The 25,214-nt window shown below is 39.8% G+C and overlaps 1 long non-coding RNA gene and 1 pseudogene across 1 annotated transcript in view; one reads left to right on the top strand and one right to left on the bottom strand.

Moving 5' to 3' along the window:
• The window catches only part of LOC138984669 (uncharacterized), a 384,932-nt gene that overhangs the window by 299,303 nt on the left and 60,415 nt on the right, over positions 1 to 25,214 (bottom strand). The gene's annotated exons all lie outside the window — the stretch shown is intronic.
• LOC102273029 (protein BEX1-like) lies at positions 23,431 to 24,180 on the top strand (annotated as a pseudogene).

Below are 25,214 nucleotides of genomic sequence, written 5' to 3'. Positions count from 1 at the left end.
TCATGCTGGATGCTTAACATGCCCAATTTAGCAGTTACACTGTTAGTTCTAGGAGAGCCCAGATTAACTTAGACAGTAAACTAATCACCAAAGGAGGATTACTTAGTTTGTGGACTCCATCAAGTGGCCTGTATAACTTTGAAGTAATGAAGTAACATAATTAATCAAGTGATTCAGCTGGCTGTGTATAAAGACACACAGATGTCTCAGACTTCACAGTAATTTGGAAGTGAGATTATAATAAAAATACGTTCAGCTGTTTGCCCAGAAAATTTAGAGATGAAAGTTACTAAAGCACTGTTGGCTATAAATACATGGGATATGATTTCAACCTCCCTCATGAAAAACATCTCTCTATACGATCTGAAAGTCCTTATATTTCACTTGTCTCACTAATGCACAGTCAAAATATAAGGATATTTAGAAATATTCACATCTTGAAAAATAAAAAAGCTAGAAGGAATCAGGTTAACTAACGAGAACTTTACCCATAACACCTATTTGACAGCATATCTTCCTTGAGAGAATGATAGTTTTGACAGCGATAAAGAGCATGTGAGCATTCGAGGTGCAAAAGGATTGAGTGGGTCACTACAGTATAGTTCTAGGATCTACAGACTGGAGAGGGAGATATCAGATGGATTTCCAGGGTCAGTTCTGTATCTGTCACTTACAAAGCTAGGAGGCACAAAATGGGAACTCTCAAAGCTAATCTCTTAAAAAAAATCACTGCTTCCTTCTCTACTAACTGTTCATACCTATGGCTTTATGTGTCCAAGTGTCATCAAAATTTTATTGAGTACCTACTATGTGCCAGATATCATAAAGTTATTTTTATAAAGATTATCTTATTTAATCTTAAAAACAATGGTCAGCATGTAATCCACACTTTACAGATACGAAAGCTCAGTAATTTATCTAATACCACTTAATGTGAAGTGACAAATAGGATGTGAAAGCAGATATCGTGCCTTCAGGGACAATGTCCTTAATAAGTGTTATGTTTCCTCTGGATTGCTAGTTCCTACCTATTTAGTCTGACCTTCTTCCTATGTAGCTATTTTCTATTTGGATGCCTCCATTATTCTAGAAATTCCTTTTTGTTTTCTGACCATAATATTTTCTGGCTAAAAACTTTCTTTTGTTCTGGCAAAGTGCTGGTAATCTGCTTTTTCAACCTGTCTCCAGAGACACTGCTTACTTTGGTACACAGCAACAACTAAGCCTCCAAGATCTTAACCTGAAAGAGAATGCACATAAAGACAGAAAGAGAGAAAGACAGGGGAGGCTGATGAGGCCAAAATCAGTCTGCTCTTCCTTAAAAATTTTAAACCTAACATTAACCCATACAGAAGATTCTCCTAAAGTTGATGCTATACCATGACCTTCAGATAAATTACTTCACTTCTCTGACACTATCAGTTAACAAATGATACTTGATGATACTTTGGACAAAATGAACACGTTCTCTGCTCTCACGGGGCCTACAGTCTACAAAACTGGATAATAATCAAACTTTTGCAGGGCTGTTGTGATGATTAATAAGGGCCCTGTGCTTGTAAGGAGTAGACATTTGTTAAAATTTAGTTTGCTTCCTCTGGGGAGAAATCAAATATTATCTATTCAAATTTAGTTAAACTAAATCTTGCTTCTATGTTGGTATTACAAGTACTTGAGTTATGAAACCAAGGCAACTATTGATTACTTTCCTGTGCTTATAAGCCCAAGCCTAAGTACCAAAGAGGCTGCAGATAAACAGACTGAGGGACAAGACTGAACTGCTTCTCCGTGTTTTTCCTGTACAGAGACTGCTGGTCTCTGCGGTTCTTATTGCCCATGGGGTAAGAGCAAGTCTTTTACAAGAAGATCAAGGGACTTCCTCAGCAGTCCAGTGGTTAAGACTCCATGCTTCCAACGCAGGGGGTGCAGGTTTGATTCCTGGTCAGGGAACTAGGACACCATGTGCCATGGAGCATGAGTCAGTTTGTTTTTTAAAAACTGAAAAAAAGTGGCCACAGCTGTGGTATCATGGTGTTTCCAACTACATGGAGAAAGACAATGCTAATGGTAGTCTTAAGGTCTGTCTCTGCATGGAACGACGTGAAGAAAGTCCCATACCACCATTCTAAAGCTTATAATTGTATGGGTCAGTCCAGTGATCTTGGATGAAGGAAATACCTTCTGAGAGTGAAGTATGTACTGGCACAAAGGGTGTCATCTCAATTCTCTGAGAGACAGGATTTATCCCATACAAACTTGCTCCTAACATTGCTGGTCAACACAGCTCTGCTTCAAGATATCAAGGTTCTTCCTCATACCCTTTCTTCTGAATGAGGTTGGCAAGTACATCTCTACTTGGGCATGGAAGTAAATGGCTCCTATTCACATGCATGGAGACAAGGATGGTAACCCCTCTCCTCACACCACAAGGGTTCCAGGTAGAAACAAGAGTAACAAAGACACTATGCAAATTGACACTTACACTTAACACCTAAGGGAGTTTATTGATACGTACAACCAAATTATAGGACAGTGAATCTAGCTACAAGGATGGCTGGCTTCAAAGGTATGTTCAGGACTCTCCTTTTCTGTGAGTATGTTTGTGTGTAAAGATAGACAAACATATATGTATACATATAGACAAAGTGTATACATATAGACAAATACTCAAATCCTAAATATGTAATGAGTTTTAATAAATGTATGCAACTGTCTACTCATCATAGCAATCCAAGAGTTGAAATTTCTATCACACCCAAGGTTCTCTGCTACCCCATTCTTATAGACAAATCCTTTCTAAATTGTGTTGACCTAACAGCACAAATATCAAGAAAAGTTTAAGCTAAGTTCAGAAACCCCCTAAAGAATATCTTTTTAGAGTCCAAACATTTCAACTACTTTTCTACTGTTTAATTAACCAACACTAATTGCTTTATTAATATATTTAACCCAACTGCACATATGCCTTATAATCACATTAAACTGTTACTGGTTTTAAGTGTTTACAAGTGAGATAATAAAAGGCTAATAAAAGTGGCATTTTGGTATTTAAAGCATTTGATATTTTAGAACTATTTTTTTTAACATTATCTACGGCTTACATTTTCTAAGCCTTCTCTAGGTACTCTGCTGAAGATTAATTGTCTATCAGGTTTATGTAAATAGGAGAACTAAGATTCCTGTGCATATTCATTCGTGAATTAAAAACAATGCTTTCTACCAGTTAGCTCTATAAAAGGGAAATAGACCTTGACCAGACATAATGAGGCATTTGTGTTCGTCATAACTGTAATTTATTATGACTGTTTGAAGAGCCATCAGTTCTTGTTTATTCTGTTAAGTGACAATAAGTGAGGCTAAAATAAATTCAGATCAACACTCCTGGGTCACCTTAGTGAATTTACGGAGCATACCCTCACAGTATTTGAAACAACCGTCATTTTGGTCCTGTTGTGTGGTAGCACAAACTACTACCGTTTTGTCATCTTGTATATCCAGTAATGCTCAAGGCGATCCATGGGCAAGACTGACCGCAGAGTCAAACAGGAATTTCTCTCTTTTGAGATCCTTCAGGAGAAGTCAACTCTGTGGAGCATGCAAATCCTAGATTATAATTATGTGTAAATATATATTTAAATATTTTTTCCTAAAGCTAGTAATAAATGGAAAAATCATTAATAGTGTAGGCTTTTTTTTCATATAGCATAATTCACAGTTTATCCAGAGGGTGAACTTTAGAAAACTATAATCCTGCAAAATAATAGAAAAATAAACTAGAAATTCCTTGATGTTAAACGGTTTACTGAAGGATGTCACCTCTGCCCTAACAGTTTATATAACACATAGATTCACAGGAGACCGGGCTCTTGGGATTTTACCTCCTTGCCCTTCAAACTGAACGTTTCTGTTTTTACCTGATGAATTAATTATCTGAGGTTCTGTTGAGAGAGACAGAAAGCAGGTTGCTGGCTTTGACTGTATATCACAAAGCCATTGTACCAAATCCAATTTGTTCTTTAAGAGAAGCTCCAAAACTCTAGTCATATGAAGGTATTATAAGCTTGCTTGACTGTTTTTTTTAAGCCACATGGATCAGAAGTAGCAAATCCAAGAGGAGGCAGTGGAAGTCTAAGAATAAGTATAATCACTGATACAAAGCAACAACCAGCAATCACTGAAAAGGTCCAGTACTGGCATAAGGAGAGACATATTGAATAACAGAATAAAACTCAGAATACAGAAATAAACCCATATATCTTTGACCAATTGATTTTTGACAAGGGTGCCAAGTCCATTCGACAAACGATGCTGGAACAAATGGATTTTAACACACAAAAGAATGAAGTTTGACTCCCTGATCCGTCCTGTATACAAAACTTTAGTGAAACTATAACAATGACCTAAATATAAGAGTTAAAACCTTAGAGCTGTTAGAAAAAAATGTTAAATGTTTATAACCTTCAATTTCGCAGTGACGACAAAATAATTAGAAGTAAAAAAAGATAAATTAAAACTCATCAAAATTAACAAAATTTTATGCATCAAAGGACATTATCAACAACATAAAAGGATAATCAATAGACTGGGAGAAAATATTTGCAAATCATGTATCTGATAAGGGTTTAATATACAGGATATGAACAAGAAAAAGACAACCCATTCAAAAATAGGCTAAAAACTTAAATAGACATTTCTCCAAAGAACATACACAAAAGACCAAGAACCACTTGAAAAAAATATTCAATTAGTCATTCAGTTAACTGCTGGCTCAGACAGTAAAAGTGTCTGCCTACAACTTGGGAGACCCGGGTTTGATTGCTGGGTTGGGAAGATCCCCTGGAGAAGGAAAATGGCAAGCCACTCCAGTACTCTTGCCTTGAAAATCCCATGGACGGAAGAGCCTTGTAGGCTATAGTCCATGGGGTCACAAAGAGTCGGACATGACTGAGCGACTTCATTTTCACTTTCTTTCAGTTCAGTCGCTCAGTCATTTCTGACTCTTTGCGACCTCATGAACCACAGAACGCCAGGCCTCCCTGTCCATCACCAATTCCCGGAGTCCACCCAAACCCATGTCCATCGAGTCAGTGATGCCATCCAATCATCTCATCCTCCGTCATCCTCTTCTCCTCCTGCCCTCAATCTTTCCCACCATCAGGGTCTCTTCCAATAACTCAGTTCTTTACATCACGTGGCCAAAGAAGTGGAGTTTCAGCTTCAACATCAGTCCCTCCAATGACCACCCAAGTCTTATCTCCTTTAGGATGGACTGGTGGGATCTCCTTGCAGTCCAAGTGACTCTCAAGAGTCTTCTCCAACACCACAGTTCCAAAGCATCAATTCTTCAGCACTCAGTTTTCTTTATAGTTCAATTCTCACATCCATACATGACTACTGGATAAACCATAGCCTTGACTAGACTGACCTTTATTGGCCGTCTCTGCTTTTGAATATGCTATCTAGGGTGGGCATAACTTTCCTTCCAAGGAGTAAGCATCTTTTAATTTCATGGCTAAAGTCACTATCTGCAGTGATTTTTGGAGCCCAAAAAAATAAAGTCAGCCACTGTTTTCCCATCTCTTTGCCATGAAGTGATGGGACCAGATGCCATGATCTTCATTTTCTGAATGTTGAGCTTTAAGCCAACTTTTTCACTCTCCTTTTTCACCTTCATCAAGAGGCTCTTTAGTTCTTCATTTTCTGCGGTAAGGGTGGTATCACCTGCATATCTGAGGTTATTGATATTTCTCCTGGCAATCTTGATTCCAGCTTGTGCTTCATCCAGCCCATTGCTGCTGCTGCTAAGTTGCTGCAGTCGTGTTCAACTCTGTGCGACCCCATGGATGGCAGCCCACCAGGCTCCCCTGTCCCTGGGATTCTCCAGGCAAGAACACTGGAGTGGGTTGTCATTTCCTTCTCCAGTGCATGAAAGTGAAGTCGCTTAGTCGTGTCCGACTCTTAGTGACCCCATAGACTGCAGCCAGACAGAAAAGGACAAATTCTGTATGAATCCATTTATATGAAATGTCCAGAAAGTTTGCAGAGACAGGAAGTAGGGACTACCAGGTCTAGGGATTATGGTGATGGGAGTTTTATTGCTTAATAGATACAGAGTTATTATTTAGAGTGATGAAAAAGATTTAGACATAGTGATAATGGTTTCAGAATACTCTGAATATAATTAATGCCACTAATATAATACACTTATAAAATTTTAAAATAGTAAGTTTTATATTTTACATGTTTTACCACAACAATAACAAAATTGATAGCTGAAAGACTGGAAAGAAGGGATACATTAAAAAAAATAAGTAGTGATATTTACACATGAGTCAGAAAATATTAACAATTGGTAAAGCCCAGCCAAGCAGCAATCAATCAGCATTGATGCCAACTGCAGACATGGGTCCAGAGGTACTGAGAGTTCAGTTTAAGTACCACCCTGAATCCAGCAAAAACTACTAAAGCTCATCTCTGAAAAAGCAGAGAGGAAGAAAAACTCTTTGCATTCCTATTCATTATGGTGTGATGGTATCAAAACAAAGTTTGTTTGAACAAAAGAGCTGTACATATTTAAGGCCCTCACTTTATGGATGAGAACAGTCAGAACTGCAAAGACTTGCCAAAGCTCCCCTGCATGGTGAACAGAGCCTGCACCACAGTCCTGCTCACATCTATCTTTGATGTTTTCATAATACACATAGTAAAAGGGGGTGCAAGAAATCCAGTCTACTATATGAAAGTGAAACAAATGCTACGAAAAGGAAGTATTAATTGCTGTGATTGTGATGAGGATCTGTGAAACATTTATGATTTTCTTTCTTCTCATCCAGGTTGGTCAACAAGCTACTCAGTTTACAATGTCTCTGGTCCCAATTCTTCTTATACTTTCTTAACTGGACTGAGGCTGTAGAGTGGTTCAGAAAGCAGAGACCAGAGTTTCCCGTCAGCTCAGCCATGTACGAATAGTATGAACTATGATTATGAACTAATCTTGCTATTATAAAGTTTATCTTGCAAAACTTCAGTTTCTTCATCTTAAAATGGGTGTAAGTTCAGTTCAGTCGCTCAGTCGTGTCTGACTCTTTGTGACCCCATGAATTACAGCACGCCAGGCCTCCCTGTCCATCACCAACTCCTGGAGTTCACTCAAACTCATGTCCATTGAGTCGGTGATGCCATCCAGCCATCTCATCCTCTGTCATCCCCTTCTCCTCCTGTCCACAATCCCTCCCAGCATCAGGGTCTTTTCCAATGAGTCAACTCTTCGCATGAGGTGGCCAAAGTACTGGAGTTTCAGCTTTAGCATCAGTCCTTCCAAAGAAATCCCAGGACTGATCTCCTTTAGGATGGACTGGTTGGATCTCCTTGCAGTCCAAGGGATTCTCAACCACAGTTCAAAAGCATCAATTCTTCAGCACTCAGCTTTCTTCACAGTCCAACTTTCACATCCATACATGACTACTGGAAAAACCACAGCCTTGACTAGACGGACCTTTGTTGGCAAAGTAATGTCTTTGTTTTTGAACATGCTGTCTAGGGTGGTCATAACTTTCCTTCCAAGGAGTAGGCATCTTTTAATTCATGGCTGCAATCACCATCTGCAGTGATTTTGGAGCCCCCCAAAATAAAGTCAGCCACTGTTTCCCCATCCCTTTGCCATGAAGTGATGGGACCAGATGCCATGATCTTAGTTTTCTGAATGTTGAGCTTTAAGCCAACTTTTTCCCTCTCCTCTTTCACTTTCATCAAGAGGCTTTTTAGTTCTTCTTTACTTTCTGCCATAAGGGTGGTGTCATCCGCATATTTGAGGTTATTGATATCTCTCCCAGCAATCTTGATTCCAGCTTGTGTTTCTTCCAGCTCAGCACTTCTCATGATGTACACTGCGTATAAGTTAAATAAGCAGGGTGACAATATACAGCCTTGATGTACTCCTTTTCCTATTTGGAACCAGTCTGTTGTTCCATGTCCAGTTCTAACTGTTGCTTCTTGACCTGCATACAGGTTTCTCAAGAGGCAGGTCAGGTGATCTGGTATTTCCATCTCTTTCAGAATTTTCCACAGTTTGTTGTGATCCACACAGTCAAAGGCTTTGGCATAGTCAATAAAGCAGAAATAGATGTTTTTCTGGAACTCTCTTGCTTTTTCAATGATCCAGCGGATGTTGGCAATTTGATCTCTGGTTCCTCTGCCTTTTCTAAAACCAGCTTGAACATCTGGAAATTCACCGTTCACATACTGCTGAAGCGTCGCTTGGAAAATTTTGAAGAAGTATCTTTATATGACCTGTGGCATTGCTGTGATAGTGGGACAAGATAGCACCTTTAAAATCCTGATGTCTTACATGTTATAAGCACTCAGTCACTAGTAGCTACATTAATTACTCTTCCCATGAATGCTGCCACTAGCACAAACTCAGATTTGTCATCCTTATACCTATAGGGAAGACTTTTTCTGCCTCTATTGCATTCAATAGCGGTTACAAAACCTCATTTGCAAGCTGACTGTTCTGATCTTGGTCCAGGCAATACCAAGTGTATTCAGTTCAGTTGCGTCTGACTCTTTGCGACCCCATGAACCGCAGCACGCCAGGCCTCCCTGTCCACCACCAACAGTGTATTAGCTCTCTCCTAACCCCTAGCCCCAGCTCCCCAACCCAGCACACTTTCCTTGACTTTCAGGAGAGCATAGCACTAACACACACCTGACGGGGATGTTGAGGGACCTGCATGTACCTAATGGTAAACTGTTTTTTTCCCTCTTCTGTGTGAAAATTACAAAAGAGAATGAAACTACCCAAGACCAAATTTCAGTGACTAAAATGGAAAATGCAATTTGCGTACTTTTCATGCTATTCTGCATCAATCATTAGCCCAGTTAGTCTTATACCAGATTAGGATTAATGAGAAACATGAACTTTCCATTTCTCAGGTTTCTTGGGGAGACATTTTCTGGATGGCCCAGAAACATCCCAATTAAGAGGGAAAAGTTACTCATGGAAGTAATCAGAGCTCATTCTTTGCCACTGTCCCTGTCCAGCCTTGACCTTTAAAAGACAAACATTTGGGGTTGTTCTACCAAATACCTGACCATAACTAAGCCATACAGGAACACACATCACCTCCAAAATCTAGGCTTAGACACACAAACAATGAAAGCTCCGATTCTACATCAGAGCACTGGATATGCTACATCACTAGGAGCAACATGATTAAAATCAGTATGAATCTTTCAAAATGAATTTTTAAAAAAAATCTAACACAAAAGTACACTTATGAAAATATACTTGAGATTTATTTTCTGTATCTTTCAGAAATCAACAATTTTTTTTTTACTTTACTACTTCCAAACTGTCCTCTGTTACTTATTCAACAGAATTTCTCCTGACAAGTAACTTTTGATACTTTGTTGAAATGAACATCAGGGTATAAAAACTTTAAGAATCACTTTATGTTCTAACCTAAAAGATAAATTTTTAAAAGAATCTAATAACCTTATAAAATGATTCTTTACTTCACTGAAAAAGAAAATTTACCTTTATCAGGGGAAATAGATAATGTAATGGCTCATGTAATGAAAAATTTTATGGCTCTGTCTTCAGGTACAGTTTGATCCAGGAGTCAACAGACAGTCTCAAGACCTACCAGGCCTATACTGCAGTTATTCAGCAACTCCAGAGGAATAGGTGTAACAGCTCAAGCCACAGTTAGCCATTATTGCAGAACTGCTCTCATTAGAGTAGCCAAGAAAATGGACTACGCCAGGCAGTCACTTTTGGGTCATATTCTCACCCTTGAGAGTTGGGGGATCAACCTCACCCAAAATATGAGGACAGAAAGTGGAAGAAGTCTTCAGAAAACTCAGGCTACTGCTTCCAGAAGACCAAATTCTAAGCAGGCAGAATCAACTTAAACTTTTAGGCCAAATTAATTGTTTCTCAACATGGAAAACTACTCAGAGCTCTCATTTCTCTTTCTCCCAGTGACTAAGAGCCCAGGGTAACACAGCTCTCTGTGCTGGTGCCTCCCCATCTGTGAGTTCAGAATATTCAGTTACCTGGCTTGCAGGCACACTGTTTACACTCAATGCTTATGAACTGCTCAGGGCCCAAAACACTATATAAATGCAAAGCGTCAATATAAATCGTGCTAAAACAGGTAGTCCTCAGTTAACAGGAGGAACAGCATGTCCACAAAGATACATCAAATGCTATAAAAGAAATGCTAATTTCTTTTGCTTCCTCACCACATAATTTAAAAATTGCTTTACCTACAACCATTATTTTAGAGGTTATATTTTCTCTCACAATGTCTGCACGTCAATCACTTGACTTTCTAAAGGTTATCATAACATGACTTTTTTTTAAACCAAGACACTTCTAGAGGATGACAGAACAGTTTGTTAGAATTCCAACACAGTGACAAAATCCTCTTTGCCCTCACTCTCACTCTTGAGAAAAATTGATTTTTCAAGTGCCTCTGATAAAAGATTTCAGCCATTTGGATTTTTTTCCCCATCTTTTTCAGAAATAAAAAGAAATGGTTTGGATTAAAGATATAAATTGCCCTATTTAGTCACAGAAACAAATTTAGACCTTAATAGCACAAGTGAAGATGAATGAAAAACTAGCACCGCACAGATGCTGCCAGGATAAAAGGTAGAAATCTCACCTGACAGGTGATCAATGAGACATTAAAGGTTAGAAGAATTATTAATGTGAGGGCAGAAGAGCAAAGGACAGTAGAAAAGAGCAAAACCCTTTGGGTTATTTTTTTTTCATCAGAAAGTAAGATGATCTAGCTGTAACAAACCATCCCTTGTAATGGTCCCTACGGGTTGATAGTTGAAGGTCAAGTCAAAGCATTTTCAAAGACTGACCTTGTTAATGTTTTGTTATCATCATGGTGGGTTTCTATTTTTGTTTTGGTTTTCATTTCAGTTGTCTTTTGAATTCTAGCAGTAAAAATTAATTTTGGTCTAAAGGGGTAGAAAGATATATTTCACTGACTAAGAGTTCAGTTCAGTTCAGTTCAGTCGCTCAGTCGTGTCTGACTCTTTGTGACACCATGAACCACAGCAGGCCAGGCCTCCCTGTCCATCACCAACTCCTGGAGTTTACCCAGACTCATGTCCACTGTGTCAGTGATGCCATCCAACCATCTCATCCTCTGTTGTCCCCTTCTCCTTCTGCTCTCAATCTTTCCCAGCATCAGGGTCTTTTCAAATGAGTCAGCTCTTTGCATCAGGTGGCCAAAGTAGTGGAGTTTTAGCTTCAGCATCCGTCCTTCCGATGAATATTCAAGGCTGATTTCCTTTAGGATGGACTGGTTGGATCTCCTTGCAGTCCAAGGGACTCTCAAGAGTCTTTTCCAACACCACAGTTCAAAAGAATCAATTCTTTGGCACTCAGCTTTCTTTATAGTCCAACTCTCACATCCATACATGACTACTGGAAAAACCATAGCTTTGACTAAACGAACCTTTGTTGGCAAAGTAATGCCTCTGCCTTTGAATATGCTGTCTAGGGTGGTCATAACTTTCCTTCCAAGGAGTAAGCTTGGAAGGAATTTCATGGCTGCAGTCACCATCTGCAGTGATTTTGGAGCCCAAAAAATAAAGTCAGCCACTGTTTCCATTGTTTCCCCATCTCTTTGCCATCAAGTGATGGGACCAGATGCCATGATCTTAGTTTTCTGAATGCCGAGCTTTAAGCCAACTTTTTCACTCTCCTCTTTCACTTTCATCAAGAGGCTCTTTAGTTCTTCACTTTCTGCCATAAGGGTGGTGTCATCTGCATATCTGAGGTTATTGATATCTCTCCCAGCAATCTTGATTTTAGTTTGTGCTTCCTCCAGCCCAGCGTTTCTCATGATGTACTCTGCATATAAGTTAAATAAGCAGGGTGACTATATACAGCCTTGACGTACTTGGAACCATGTCCAGTTCTAACTGTTGCTTCCTGACCTGCATACACATTTCTCAAGAGGCAGATCAGGTGGTCTGGTATTCCCATCTCTTTCAGAATTTCCCACAGTTTATTGTGATCCACACAGTCAAAGGCTTTGGCATAGTCAATAAAGCAGAAATTGATGTTTTTCTGGAACTCCCGTGCTTTTCCAATGATCCAGTGGATGCTGGCAATTTGATCTCTGGTTCCTCTGCCTTTTCTAAAACAAGCTTGAACATCTGGAAGTCCACGAGTTAATGAACAGTAAAGAATGATAGTATACAACAAAGGAGGTTACAAAACAGCATGAAATACAAACCATTATTTTTAAAAGATGGATATGTTATATTCGATGATGCTTTGATCGTGCTTCCTATGGGCCAGACACTCTTCTGAGGGTTTAATATTTCACTCAGCTAATACCCCCTCTATTGAATACCAATAACCATCTGATACATGAGCAAACTGAGGCACAGGGAGTTTAAGCAAATGCCCTGTGGTCTTAGATAGTAAGAGAGAGAGATCGGTGCATCAATCTTCAATGATGTTTCTCAAGACATTAATAGTGATTACTTCTGAATATGGGAGTAAGATTCTCTGTCATGCTCATTTTGTTATTAAAAATTCGGTGGGGAGATTTGGGAGAATGGCATTGAAATATGTATAATATCATGTATGAAACGAGTCGCCAGTCCAGGTTCGATGCACAATACTGGATGCTTGGGGCTGGTGCACTGGGACGACCCAGAGGGAGGGTATGGGGAGGGAGGAGGGAGGAGGGTTCAGGATGGGGAACACAGGTATACCTGTGGCGGATTCATTTTGATATTTGGCAAAACTAATACAATATTGTAAAGTTTAAAAATAAAATAAAATTTAAAAAAAAAATTCAAATCTCATAAATATTTCCCATTGAAAACTAAGTATCTTTACAATCAGGAAGTAAACATCAACAGCTTTTATCATGTAGGGGATAGTGTTTCATATCCTGAACACTGCTTCATGCTTTTTGATGACTCAGTTATGTCATCAAACATCTTAATCTGTTGCACAGTCAACTCCAAACAGTTCCAAATGGATGGAAGTTCACTTTCTCTCCAGGCTTCCTCTCATCCGCCTTCCACCACACCACCAGCCATCCATGGAAGAGATCTGGGCATCCCTTCAGCCATCTTACCCATTCTGTCTCCATTTGGACAGGAGGTGAGCAAGGTGAATTAACTTCACCATCCACCTTGTTCTCAAACCTTTACCTTCTTGTTTGCCCTTTCTCTCTCCATCACTATCTTTACCAACCTCAATAAAACTATGAGCATCTTCTGTGAGCATTTTTGCAACAGCTTCCTCACTCTTTTGCTCCCTCCACCCACCCATCACACTCATTCTCTCCATCCTTCTCATTTACCTTCCATCTTGTCTACAAAGCTACCTTTGTGGCAATGTAACTGTATCATGCCCCTGCTTAAAAATCTAAAGCTGTTCCCTCTTACGAAAAATAAAACCCAACTCCTTCACCTTAAATAGAAGGTCCTCAATAATCTGGATTATATACACCTTTCTCATTTATAGCATAAGCCTCCCTGTTGCTCTGTGTCTTCCTGCATGGGGTTTTCTGAGTTTACAAACCATATACTAAGGTTTCCCACTTCTAGAACTTGACATATGCTATTCTGTCTGCGATGCCATCTGTTGGGTTTAAATCATTCTACTCTTAAGCCCTAGGACAAAGCCTAGCCCCCATTCATTATTCAATTAATATTTATTAGCCACTTGTTATGCATCAAGCTTTTTGCCCGTGTACATGATATGAAAGTAAACTTAATTTGACCTGATTCTTGCAAAGGATGACAAACTTCCCCAGTCTGCCCAGAACTTTATTACTTTTAGTACTAAAAGCCTCACATTTCAGGAAATCCTTCAGCCTTAGATAACCCCAGGGCAGGGGATATCTCATTCCTGCACATAAATTTATCTTATAACAAAGTTCAGTTCAGTCTCTCAGCCATGTCCAACTCTTTGTGACCCCATGGACTGCAGCACGCCAGGCTTCCATGTCCATCACCAACTCCCAGAGCTTACTAAAACTCATGTCCATTGAGTCAGTGATGCCATCCAACCACCTCATCCTCTGTCGTCCCCTTCTCCTCCCACCTTCAATCTTTCCCAGCATCAAGGTCTTTTCAAATGAGTCAGTTCTTCACATGAGGTGGCCAAACTATTGGAGTTTCAGCTTCAGCATCAGTCCTTCCAATGAACACTCAGGACGGATTTGCTTTAGGATGGACTGGTTGGATCTCCTTCAGTCCAAGGGACTCTCAAGAGTTTTCTCCAACACCACAGTCCAAAAGCATCAATTCTTAGGCACTCAGCTTTCTTTATAGTTCAACTCTCACATCCGTACCTGTTCAGTTTCAGTTCAGTTAAGTCGCTCAGTCGTGTCCGACTCTTTGTGGCCCCATCCATACATGACTACTGGAAAAACCATAGCTTTGACTAGATGGACCTTTGTCAGCAAAGGAAGTTGGTTAATAAATGACTTGAATGAAACTAGTAAATAAACAAAGGGATTTCTTTTTATAACACCTTGCTGCTGCTGCTGCTAAGTCGCTTCAGTCGTGTCCGACTCTGTGCAACCCCATAGACGGCAGCCCATCAGGCTCCACCTCCCTGGGATTCTCCAGGCAAGAACACTGGAGTGGGTTGCCGTTTCCTTCTCTAATGCATGAAAATGAAAAGTGAAAGTGAAGTCGCTCTGTCGTGTCCAACTCTTAGCGACCTCATGGACTGTAGCCTACCAGACTCCTCCGTCCACAGGATTTTCCAGGCAAGAGTACTTAGGATAGCTGTTATCAGTCCAGTCACTCAGTCGTGTCTGACTCTTTGTGACCCCATGGACTGCAGCACACTAGGCTTCCTTGTCCCATCACCAACTCCCGGAGTTTACTCAAACTCATGTCCATCAAGTCAATGATGCCATCCTATCTCTCATCCTCTGTTGTCCCCTTCTCTACCCACCTTCAATCTTTTCCAGCATCAGGTTTTTTTTTTTCCTATGAGTCACTTCTTTGCATAGTTATTATACACATCTTTTATCTCTATATAATTTAAAATAAACCAGAAGTCAACTTTATGATGGAGAGAAATACATGTAAGTAGCATAATATATGAAACACAAATCCTAACATGAACTAAACCAGATTATCTGACTTGTGTAGTACAGAGGAAGCCAGAAGAGCTTGTGAAGGGCTCCCCAAAGAGAGGCAGGTAAGAAGGGAACGAATCTTTGTCTCCCACTGGGGGACTGGAAATTCAGCTTGTGTTTATTCCCATGACATGTGGCAGCAGGACGAAATGCTCCTGAAACGGTTTCAAGAGAGGATGGAGTGCAAATACAGGAAATGAGGGAAAGGGAGTTCTCAGCCTCTGTTACTGAAACTCTTCATTACTTGCATCTGTAAAATGGTGGTAATAAAGACACCTAACTCACAAATTTTTTAAAAGATTAACTCAGTGTGTCCAAAGTGCTTTGGACAGCGCGTGGCAATGGTAATACTCTGTAAGTATCAGCTTATACCACTACAACCTCAGTACCCTTCCTGTAGACCAGAAAAACACGAAGATAGGGCTGACTGAGCTCAGCACCTCTACTCAGCCTTACCCAGGAAGAGGCCTAGAGCAGGTGGACAGAAAGGTTTCTCAGCATGCACTGGAGAGGAAAACAATTTAAGACCATCTTCAAACCTACTCTGTTTCAACCACTGAAACTCAGACAAGCTGGGACCTGGACGCTTTGTTGCAAGTGCTGCAGTGCTTTTTGCACCTGGACAAACTTCTCCTCCAGCAACAGAGAAACTATATGGGACTAAAAATAACTGTGTGCCTCACAGTTGGGGCAAATTCTGCACAAAAGATACAAAAAACAAACAAAAAACCTGGTTCCCATTTCTAAAGAGCCAGGAGCAAAAACAGGGTGGTGAAGCAAAACCAGGGTACTGATCATGCCCCCTGCAGTCAATGCCACTAGAGAGGTGGGCAAACACCCAAGCCACCCCTATGGTGCACCCCCTGGAAACACCTCTCACCCCATATAAGGAAGAAGCTCACTTCTCCCCTGGGATAGGGCTAGCAAGAGAATCTGTTAATTATTTTTGCTCCCTCCTATAGCTGGCATAGGAGTCTCAATAAAGCCTTGCCTGAATTTCTTGTCTGGCCTCTAGTCAATTTCTATTGATTGGGGAAGACCAAAAACCCTGGTCAGTATCAAAACCATCTGCATTCCCATGAGCACGTACTGACAGGAACAGATTTTTTTTAAAGATGGGTCAAAAAATCCACTGAGAAAGAAATCCATCTTTCAAAATATTCCAACACAACTATTTATATTAATAATGAAATTTAGTAAATAAGGAAACTATTTTTCACACTTTATCTAAATATTATTGAACTTGAAAATCATGGTCAATTGAGACTTGCTCACACAGATTAAAAAAAACGAAGAGAAAAACATCCATCTTTTGCCAAGAGGCTTAACACACAATCTGATATTTATATTCTAGCAATAGGAATATATTCATGCACTTTTAAAAGTTAGTTGAATTAAACAAGCAAAATAATCAAACTAAGTATATGCATTGACAACGTTCTGGCCATCTTTTAAAAAAAAAACAAAACTGGATTGAGTTAACTCAAATATAAAGGAATAATACATCCAGGGCTCAGGCACCAAAATTGCAACCAGATGGTAAGACAAGTCCATCTGAGTTCAACAGTTTGCATTCCAACAATGCCCAGATGGGGTTCTTGAGTAGCTGTGGCCAGTTCAGCTCATGCCTCTTCTTCAAGCCTCTTACCCAAACATACATCCTCAAGGAGGTACAGTTGATTATTGGGGATTTGTAATTGAACACAAATCTCAGTTTCATTGACGGTAAATGTTAGGTTCAAACAATCTGAAAAGCAAATGATCTGATAAAGATTCACCAGGCAGACTAAGGTAGTGTAGTGGTTGGAGATCTCTGCTTGGGAAAGACCAAGTATGAGTATTCATCCCCGAGAAACATGCAGAACGCGTTGTGTGAGGCCTTCTGCCAAGGCTCCTTTCCAGCAGGCCCCCTACTCTAAACAGCTGTGGGCAAATGAGACAATGGCCGTATTTTTCATGAAAAAACTGCATCCCACACACCATCTGAGACTTCTCCAACGCTTTCCCCTACCTCTGCCCACAATAAAACAAACATACAGGTGTAGCGAAAGTGAATTAAAAGTCTGTTAAGGTCATGAGTAAACTGAATCCTGGATTTGCAATTAATTTGTTTCCAGAACTACCTTCTTTAAAAAAATACAGACTGGCTAATTACCTTCTTTAAAAATACAGACTGAACTTTGCTGTTCACCTGAAACTATCACAACAGTATTAACTCTCTATACCCCACATCAGATCAGATCAGTCGCTCAGTTGTGTCCGACTCTTTGCGACCCCAATACAAAATAAAAAGGGTTTTTAAAAATGCATAATCCCTATAAATATATGAACAAAATCCTGCAAAATAAAAAAGAAAAACCTCTGCTCTGAAATTATAGAGTAAAATGATTCATCCATGTTAAAGAAAATACAGACAATTAGACATTTAGCAAAGAATTTCATTATTTTACTATCAATTCCAGGGTGTTCTTGAAATTACAGTCCTGACAATTTTGACCTTTTCACTTGCCAAATACATATTAATGTGTCTTAAAGCCTCCTCAATAATAAAAGTTGACAATTTTTTTTTCTAATGTAACATTTAAAGATTTACAGAATCATAAGCTGGGGTGTTTCATGTTCGTCTAAATATGACCTGGTCTTAGGAATTTTGAAAAAGGAGAAGAATATTGACAAGCCAACACATAGCTCCTCCCTTAGCATTAGTGAAATGATTAAAATGCAGTGGGATGTGGCTGTTTCAAATACTTGGGAGGAGAAATACCAAACCATGGTTGGCACAAGACACTCATGAATAGGACATGCTGGGGACACAAGCGCAGTCTGTATGTAGTCACCATACTTCTGGCCACACTGCTTTCTGAAGAGCATTTCTCAATGTTTAATTTAGAAATTTTGTCCTTACATGAAAATAGAATCTTGAAAAGTCTAAAACATCATATTGCTTATGCATATGAGCCTGACTATAAAGTTGAATTATGAGGGTGACATGAGAATGCCTAAAACTCCAGCTCAAAAAATTCAAAGATTCATTCAATGGATGATAATGGAAACTTTTGTGAAGTTGCTTTACCTGTATTGTTAATAACAAGGTGACATTTATGAAACTAATAAATGGTAAAGTCCATTATGGTTTAATGATAATTCTTGAACATGAACTTTGTAATATATTCATTTATAAAAACCACTTGAGTCATTTAAATATCATTAAAGCATGGCAAAATTAAAATGAGTTGTCTCCTCATGGACTCGGGTGTAGGAGAGTCATCATTTGTGTTGGCTAGAGTCATTCGGTTTGGAGTCCAATGTCTGATGGTGGCAGGGTACTCCTGCCCTTGAGGGTAAACACTCGAATCAAGGAGTGTGTCAGTTTCCCAGTGTAAACCTGGGGAGAGTGTAGTCGCTCAGACATGTCAGACTCTTTGCGACCCGATGGACCGTGGCCTGCCAGGCTCCTCTGTCCATAGAATACTGGAATGGGTTGCCACTTGCTACTCCAGGAGATCTTCCCAATCCAGGGACCGAATCCATGTCTCCCACATTACAGGCAGATTCTTAACCATCTGAGCCACCAGGGAAGCCTTGTAAAACTGGGGAAACTCTTTTTATTTCTTATTGCACAGTTAGAAAAACAGTGTGTCTTCTTCCAGACTGAAGCATAATTAAAAGCTTTCTGCTATGATCCTTGCTGTCTATGTTCTCAGCCGTGATTCATACTGTGTGGGGACTGACCACTGAAAGAAGCTGCGGGAGTTTTTTTCAGGAATCAGCACTCTTCTCACATTCTTTCTCATCTGGAATATGGCAGTCATTTAGGACCTGGAGTCCTGGCCCTCAGGACCTTCTCTTCCTGACCAATTTACTCCATTGTCATTTTCCTAAACGCTGCTTACATTTCTGCTTAAAATTCTATACAGTAATATTTAAACTCCAAAGTATGGCAGAAAAAGGTATTCGTGTTTGGCTCATCTTAATTGCTAAGGCAGAGGGAAGGAAACAGTGGGTATCCAACCATCTTCAAAGAGGTTACTTATGCATACAAACTGAAAAAAATACTTAGAAATATGTAAACTCTAAGTTTCTGGCCTATTGATTAAATCATTTCCTACACTAACACCATGAATTGAAAAAAAAAAAAAAACAGCCAGAAGTTGAGGATGTAACAAATCACCTTCTTTTCCTCCAAAGAAACAAAGGATTTACTCAAACTAGTCTAGTCAAAACTCCTTTCTGGTGACTGCCTGCATTTACTGTGTGCCTAGAGTGTCTGACGGCTATATTTACTTAATCTTTATTTCATTCTGTCTATAGAGCTCAATTAAGGAGGAGTCAGCTGGACAGCTGCCTGGGACACCAGTTCATAAAGCACATTAAAATAGCCCTAGGATAAATGTAAATACAATGCTAGTTAAGTCAGTTTTCCACATGAGACTCCTAACATAATTGGCAAAAATAGGTAACACACTCAAGTGGAAATTGTGGAAACACTTCTCCCGGTGCTGAACTTACTCTGCTGAGTTACTTGTGAAGCATAATCGCAAACCGCATGTTTCCATTACAGGCTGCTCCAGTAGCCTTGAGACAAGCTGGCTGAGAGTCAGTTGACATTCTAAAACTGAGTCAGGCATGGTGAAGTGGTTTCTTTTTTTGTTTTAATCTAAAAAAAGTGATTTAGTTCATTATCTACATTTCAACCCTTGGAATATGCCCCTAAGAAGTATTTTGTTTCAGAAACTTAAATATAAATTGGAAGTGAGAACAAGAATGGTGAAAGGTAGGTGTCAACCTGAAGCCCATAAAATTAGAATGTGGGGTTATAATTTGAACAAACTGTAACACCATTTACCTAAGTTACTTTTCTTTGTGATTATGGGTTATTAAAAAAAAAAAACCCTGAAAGACAATTTGAATGAAGTTAAAAAGTTGGCTGAAAATGTATATACCCTATAAATAGAAAAGCCACTTTACTTTGGTGTCTATTAAATAAATGTTAAATACATATTTGAAAAACATCAACTTCAAGGAGTATCTCCAGATAGTTGGACTGTCTAAAGTGTTGTCTTGTCTCCATCCAGCCTGGTCCCTGGTAAACACACTTGCACCCTTCACAAAAGAGACCTATAGAGGTTAGTATCATATCAAGAGACTACTAAGGAATAATTTCGTCAGAAGCCTGAGAGCAAGAGATTATATTTCCATCCTGGATCCCCAGAGGTAAGCAATAGTCCATAGTCAAGAATTGTTGAAAACTGTCATTTTTTGTTTTAGCTTTTTTTTTTTTTAAATATGAATTGACAGATGACATGAAATAGAGATGGGTGTTAAAAATATCAGATATAAGAATTAGGATCCCAGGAGTCTGAAATGAGCTGATATGAAGAAGTTGAACTTAGGAAGACTAAATATGAGAAAATTAGGTTTAAGTTTTACACTTAGGCATAAGAAGAAAAGGAAGGAAAAAAATAAAAATGGAAGGAAGGACACAAAACTAACATGTGAACAAGAGTATAGACTTTCATGTAAATGAGCAAAATAAAAGGAGGGAATGCAAAATATGGGTACTAATACTGTTTGAGGTTACATGCGTAACTGAAAATCTGATGAGGGTGGAGAGGACAGCACTTGAGCAATTTCAGGAGGAAGCAAAGAAGCTCAGGATCTTCCGAGGTGTCAAAGTGGTAAAGAATCCGCCTGCCAATGCAGAAGATGAGGGTTCAATTCCTGCATCAGGAAGATCCCATGAAGCAGAAAATGGCAACCCACTCCAATATTCTTGCCTGGAGAATGCCATGGACAGAGAAGCCTGGTGGGCTATAGTCCATAGGGTTACAGAAGAGTCGGGCATGACTGAGCAATGAGCATGGCTGCTTTTACCATAAAACGCATGTAACAAACCAAACCTGGGATTCAATTTCAGGAGCCAACAAAGACCTGAAACCCATTTTTGGATCCTGAAACTATCCACAGAATCTCAGATTAAGACTTCGATTGGGAGAACTATCTTAGAGTTCATACAACCACAGATATCAACACCAACTTCACTGCTACTACTAGGATAGCACTGGGCATGTTACTTAAATTTGATCAGCCTTACAATTCTCATCACAACATAGGAATAGAAACATTTACCTTAGAGGATAGTGGCATGGTTAAAATGAGATCATTATTTAATAGATTCAGCTCCCAGTTAGTAAATATTCCCTCAATGGTTGATTATCATGGAGAAGATAACATAGAAAAGGGCCCTATGTGTTGTGTATGACTCAAATGGAGTTATGGAGACCTAGAATTTTGTTCGAAATAAAATGAAGTATATATTGGTTCAGCTGCTAGGGAAAACAGTATAAAGATTCCTCAAAAAATGAAAAATAGAACCACTAAATGATCTAGCAATTCCACTCCTGGATAATTAAGAAAACAAAATCACTCATTAGAAAAGACATATGTGCCCCTGCATTCACTGCAGCATTACTTACAACAGCCATGACATGGAAGCAGCCTATGTGTCTATCAATAGGAGAAAGGATAAAGAAGATGTGGCATGCACACACACACACATACACGTGCATACACACACACACAAAGGAATATTAGTCATAAAAAGGAATGAAATAATGCCATTTACAATAACATGGATGGACCTGGAGGGTGTGATGCTAAGTGAAGTAAGTCAGAAAAAGATAATACCATATGATTTCATTTATATGTGGAAACTAAAAACAAAACAAATGAACAAATATGGCAAACAGCAAGAGTTATAGGTAACAGAGGAGATAACAGGTGGTTGTCAAGAGTGGAAACAGGTAGGGGGAGAAAAGAAAGGTGAGAGAGATTAAGGGATATAAAGTTCAGGAGAAAATAATGAGTCATGAAGTTTACAATATGGGAAACACAGTTAAGAGTTATTAATAGCTTTGTAAGGTGACAGATTATAACTAGACTTATTGTGGTGATCATTCTGAAATGTATAGAAGGCCAATTATACTTCAAAAACAAACATTTATAGAAAAAGAAGATTTGTGGTTACCAGAGGGGGAGGACAAGGGGAGGTGGAATTGGATGAAGGTAGTGAAAGGGTACAAAATTTCAGTTATGAGATAAATTAGTATTGGGGATATAATGTATTTACCACACGGTAAATATATTACTGCTGAGTTTCATATAAGAAAGCTGTTAAGACAGTCAATCCTTAGAGTTATCATCACAAGAAAAATTTATATTTCTTTAATTATATACACACACACACATATGTATATTAGATTACTGTCATTAAGCTTACTGTGGCAATCATTTCATGATGTATGCAAGTCAAATTAATGGTCTATACCTTAAATGTAAATAGTGCTGTATGTCAACTGTATCTCAAAATATTGCAGAACTAAAAGCACTGTCAGTTAAAAAAAAAAAAAGCAAGAGATAAAGCATTCCATTGTTTGGAGCTACACCCTTCAAATCAACAGAAATGGTTACCAGTGACGACACAGACAAGAAAACAGAGGGCTGAATTAAGTCAAAATAGGCCAGCCTGGGTCTGTGCACACTTGGCTAAGAGTCACAGCATGGTGGGTGAGAGGTGTGAGAAGAGTAGAGCATGAACCAGACTTCTGTCTCCAAATTGAGACATGATATGTGGGGACTGTCAACCTTGTTGGGTGACGTCTTTTTTACTCCTGTTTATAGGGAAAGTGTTGCTCAGTCATGTCAGACTCTTTGTGATCCCATGGACTGTAGCCTACCAGGCTCCTCTGTCCATGGAATTCTCCAGGCAAGAATACTAGAGTCGGTTGCCATTTCCTTCTCCAGGAGATCTCTCCTATCCCAGGGATCAATCCTGGGTCTCCCGCATTGCAGGCAGATTCTTTACCATTGGTGCCATCAGGGAAGCCAGATTTATAAGTTTAAGCAAATAAGTATCCTTTGCAAAGTGTGATGTTTATGATTGAGAATACTGTAAATTATTAAATGTCTTTAGTAACTGCTGATTTGTAAATTTTGACTCATTTTCACATCATGTTTCTTTTAAAACACCTTGACTACTCATGTGATGATAAAAATAAATTTCCACGGCAAACAAAGTTGAGAACGAAGTCCCCCCCGCTCAAGAATTGCATGTGCCTTGCTCATCACTGCTTGCCTCTCAGTCCTTGCTCCCCATGGCCCTGAGGGCGTGTGGGCCCTAGAGGCCTGTAAGAGTAGGAGGTGAGAGGGAGCAGGTCTGGGAGTTGAAGTGGCATGGTGGAGCACCTGCAGTGAGATAGCAAGGACAGGCCTAGGAGCAATGGTGTCCAAAGAGAAGCAAGCAGTCAAAAATCTCAACATGGAAAATGTCAACCAGGACAATGAGAAAAGAATGAAAATGGACAAGATGCTAATAAAGGAGAGCCCCCAGCCCTCCCCTTGGGAGCTGTGAACACTGTGTACCTAGAGGAAATGGTAGGTAGTTCCGTGTTAGGCAGCCTATCCTGCTGTCTAGATGGGACATGACCCCGAGGCACGGAGAGCCACAGATAAGGATGAGAGAAGAGAATATGTAAAGGACTGGGAAGGAGGTGAGGAAGCTGATGGAATATCTGAGAGAAAAGCATTTGAGTCACAGACTATGGACAGTTGGTGGTATTAGAGAAGACTCTTGAGAGTCCTCTGGACTGCAAGGAAATCAAACCAGACAATTTTAAAGAAAATCAATCCTTAATATTCATTGGAAGGACTGATGCTGAAGCTCTAATACTTTGGCCACCTGATGCAAAGAATCAAATCATTGGAAAAGACCTTGATGCTGAGAAAGACTGAAAGTAAAAGAAGAGGGTGGAAGAGAATGAGATGGTTAGATAGCATCACTGACTCAGTGGACATGAATGTGAGCAAACTGTGGGAGATAGTGGAGGAGGACAGAGGAGCCTGGCATGCTGTAGGCCATGGGGTCGCAAAGAGTCAGACATGACTCAGTGACTGAACAGTAGGAACTGTGGGCAGTGGGCACAGAGCCCCTCACCATGACCATCATGACGACTTTTGCCTTATGCCTTGAATCCTGATGTTTTCCCTGAAGTTAACTGGGAGACACATGCTTCCTAAACTTACGGATTTGTGATGTATGTTGTAAACCTTTTGGTGTTACTTCTTTCTTGTGGGCCTCCTATACTAGCTTCTAATTGAATGCTGTGCTTCTGACCCAATCTCTAAGTTTCTGTCAGCAGGATAGGTTTACCTATTGCATGGATGTTCATTATATGCTACTGCTAAGTCACTTCAGGGGCCTCCCTGGTGGCTTAGCTCGTAAAGAATCCCCCTGCAATACAGGAGACCTCGGTTCAATCCCTGGGTTAAGAAGATCCCCTGGAGAAGGGAACGGCTAACCACTCCAGTATTCTGGCCTAGAGAATTCCATGGACTCTATGGACCCTGGAGTTGCAAAGAGTCACACATGACTGAGTGACTTTCACTTTCAAGTCCCTTCAGTTGTGTCCAGCTCTTTGCAATGCCATGGACTGCAGCCCACCAGGCTCCTCTGTCCTTGGGATTCTCCAGGCAAGAATACTGGAGCAAGTTGCAATGCCCTTCTCCAGAGGAATCTGAGTTTTACCTATTGCATGGAGAGATGTTCGTTATATATTATGAAACTAATAACACAGTATAAAGAAGCAAAAGAATTTTAAAAAATAAAGTCCCCTACTAAGGTCACTTCCTAAACCAAAGTCTTCAGATTTGGTAAACCTCGTGGCAAATGAGAATCCTAAAATAAGGGGCTGGGGTGGAAGGAATCTGGGAAAGGAAAGGGTGTTCTAAATATGTCACGTCTCAGGCGCTGTACCGGAAGAAATGCAGGCAGATCTGTCATGGCATCATGAACACACTGCAAATGACAAAACTGTTCTCTCTGACAAGCTCTTGGGAAGCAACACAGCACAGTAGATCCTTTTAAGGCAGACTCAGGGGTGGGGAGGGAAGAGGGAAGCCAGGAAGACCAAGTAAGACAAGGTATAAAACAGATGCATTTGGGTTATCAGCTGTCATTGTGAAAACACACAGACACTCACAATGAAACAGGGAAGTCAAGCTACA

This window comes from Bos mutus, chromosome 22 (assembly GCF_027580195.1).
Source record: "Bos mutus isolate GX-2022 chromosome 22, NWIPB_WYAK_1.1, whole genome shotgun sequence".
NCBI lineage: Eukaryota > Metazoa > Chordata > Mammalia > Artiodactyla > Bovidae > Bos > Bos mutus.
The sequence above is the reverse complement of the archived record's forward strand: the minus strand, read 5'-3'. Positions and strand labels throughout refer to the sequence as shown.